Raw genomic sequence first — 3,644 nt, 5'->3', positions numbered from 1 at the left:
ACTTTGCCTCAGACGACAAACACGACATTCCCACTTTCTCTCCCCTCCTAATACGTTGCACGAAGAACTGAGTGAAGATATACAATAATATATATATTTTTTTTTTACATCTCCAAATGTATACCGTTTTGACCACTCTTTGTGTAGACTTAGGCACTTGGTTATGTAACAAGGGCAGAAAGACCAGTATGGTCGATAGCCTATTTCGTATGAAATAAAGATTATATACAGGGTGGCGCAATAGTGTGACAAAGTACCATATCTTCCTTATTTTACAAAATTAAAAAAAAGTGTTCGTATAAAAGTTATATGTGAACATACAGGCTACATTTTAAAAATATTTTTTATCATATAGGGTGTTGCATAAAGACAGGTCAAAACATTTGTTCATTTTCTTTAATGGAACCCCCTATATATTATTGTATATTTGGATTCCTCGTAAAATTCTCTTCATGGTAGGATAATTAGTTTTAAATTAAATTGGAAGGTTGACTGCTTATGTCGAAAAATGTTTAAATTTGAAGCAAAACATGGTTCCATAACATGCGCTATAACTTTCAAAGCACGTTAATTATTTTAACAAAAATTGACACAACAGAAGACAAAGGGATGCTCAAGTGCCTTGTTCAACGAAAAAGTCGGTTTCTTATTCAGAATACTTTCTACAGGCCCTGCAACTTGGGAATATTCAAATTCATTTTTCTTGAAATTTTTAAATGGGACACCCTGTATTTACGAATCCTATATTGTAGAGATTTGAATCCTCTTCAACTTTTGTTAAGGTAACATTATACGCATTCCCTTTAGTTTTGGCGGAATTCTCATTTCTTTAATACATTTGCAAATAAAACATGCTGCAAGACCGGCTATCTTTCAGTATTTTTTTCAGTCTTCTAGTTACAGCCGTTTTGGCTCAAAACGCCTCCAAAATTCAAAAATTTGAATGTCCCACGTAACCGTTCGGCGCCATGATTGGTCAGAATTAATGTCAAAACACAATGTCGCCAACAACGTAAGCGTAAACACCCTATTTCAAATTAATTTTCCCTTTTTGCTGATTTCTAACTTATTTAAGAATTAATTCAGGGAAAAATCAATGGAAAACCTGAGGATAATTATTATGTGGTCTGCTTTGATGTCCCTACGGTAAATACGCAAGTTTTGTTTTGAATTAAATTTAAAATTGCCCGCGAAGATTCTGTCTAGTAAGTGAGATAAAAGGTTAGGTTATGTCTTTGTGTTATCATTATGGGGTAATAAGAAACTTGCGTATTTACCGTAGGGACATCAAAGCAGACCACATAATAATTATCCTCAGGTTTTCCATTGATTTTTCCCTGAATTAATTCTTAAATAAGTTAGAAATCAGCAAAAAGGGAAAATTCATTTGAAATGGGGTGTTTACGCTTACGTTGTTGGCGACATTGTGTTTTGACATTAATTCTGACCAATCATGGCGCCGAACGGTTACGCGGGACATTCAAATTTTTGAATTTTGGAGGCGTTTTGAGCCAAAACGGCTGTAACTAGAAGACTGAAAAAAATACTGAAAGATAGCCGGTCTTGCATACTATGACCTCCATATAAAAATTTTTCAATTGGATAATCCGTACAGGCGCAAAAAAATAAAAACCAATTTCCCATGTTAATCTCCTATATTCAATGTTCGCTTGGACACCCTGTATATATATATATATATATTATTTTATTTATTTACAATTGAATGAAAAATCTAAAAGTTTAATGACACAAAACCACCAGCATTCTTCCTTTTTTACTGAAAGTCTGATCATTTGATACTCCATTATGAAGCATTATTTTGCCAAAGTTGCAAGATTTAATTATTAGTATTACTGGGTGGTGTATTTCATGTGAAAGTGAGTGTATTAAACTTGCTTTAATCTGTCCAAAGTGCATTTTTCCATTGGTCATACGTCGAGATGGCATGTTCTATTACAAATTTCAATCTGGCTTGTCTATTTTTCTTAGAAATAAAGGGTTTTCGGGCGGGTCTTCTGGCATTTCATTTCGCCTCGCATAAACGCTTTCTAATTGTCCTTTCGTAAATTGAAATTGATGGATTGTCTCTTTTTATATCAACAGCAGTTATAAATGGGTTCTCCAGGGCGCGTCTTTTCATCAATTTATCTTCAGACAATGGTGTTTTCCGGGATCTTTCAGGCCTGGGGATACTCTTAACTGTTCCTCATGTTTCGAACAACTGGATTTGTTTGCACACGACATTGTTGCTTAACTTTAATTGTTGAGCAATAACATTTTGTTTCATGCCCGATTGATATTTTTCTATTATTAATCCTTTAATATCATCTGGTAAATTTTTACCTCGAGGCATCTTGCCTGAATACTGTGAATTCACCATGAAATGTTTAAGACACTTCTTCAACAGCAATGATGCAAAAATAGTGATTTCCCAGGCTGGTCACACATTCATGTGAGCATTTCTTGTCTATGTTAGGACTATTAACCCTTCGTCTCACTGGTGGGTGATTTTTTACACGTTTTCACGGGTGAGGCCTGTCAGGACCATTTCAATTTATGATATATTTTGTTGAAATTCTGAAATGTAAAAAATCTATCATAAACATATTATTTCTACCGCTTCTTAGCTTGTCTTAACTAAATTTAAAAAGGGAATGTTTTTATCTGGTTAGAGAATTATACAGGGTGTCTGTAAAAGGTCTTTACAACGCTCTACCACAGATTCTTCAGATCAAAACGAGACGATTTAGCCATATTTAGTCTAGTCCAAAAGTTGATAATAACAGCGCTAGAGGGCGTCAAAGTTGAAAATTAAAAATCAATTTTTTAACATATTTTCTATACTGTACAACATAAAAACGTGAAAGTTGGTGTAGGGGAGTTTTTCAAGACGCCGAATTCATATCTGCTAATAAATTGCACTTACCTGGTAGAGGGCGCCACTTACGGCCCACCGCATGTATTAAATTGATTGAAACTTTTTTGCCTCCTGGTATAAATGATTTTCGAATACAGTAGTGTATTTGGTCATCGTTTATAAATAAAAAAGGTATACCTTGTTGATGTTGCTACGAGGAGCCGTTTACGAGATAAATGCATTTTAGTAATTCAGGTGTAAGATTTTAGATTAAACAACTTATTTACTACAAAAAGGTACTCTTGATAAGACCTTTAATAATTCGCAGTAGTTTTACAAGAAAACTTAATTACCAAATCATGAATACAAAGAAATAAGAATATCACAAAAACTGTTCAAAGAGTCCACCATTTGCACGTATACAAAGGTTTATAAAATTAGCACAAAAAAGTTTAGCAAATATTCTTTAGATAAAAATACGACTTTCAGAAATGTATTTGTCAGGTATTTAGTGTAAACGACTTGCTTTTACACGAACAATTTTTATTAGTTGTGTCCATTTTTACATCTAAATAAAAGTATTGTCAATAATTTTAATTAATTTGAAAATTAAATTTTCGAGACTTATCATGGCCGTGCAATATACCAATGAAGAGTATACTGATATGGTATTGGTGTTTAGATATTGTCAAGGAAATAGTCGTGAGTGTGTCAGAGTGTACACCGATAGGTTTCCGAATCGTCGTATACCAAGCCATCCAACTTTTGCTGCTGTGGAGAGACGTCT

Source organism: Euwallacea fornicatus, chromosome 31 (assembly GCF_040115645.1).
Source record: "Euwallacea fornicatus isolate EFF26 chromosome 31, ASM4011564v1, whole genome shotgun sequence".
Lineage (NCBI taxonomy): Eukaryota > Metazoa > Arthropoda > Insecta > Coleoptera > Curculionidae > Euwallacea > Euwallacea fornicatus.
Note: the sequence above shows the minus strand (reverse complement) of the source record.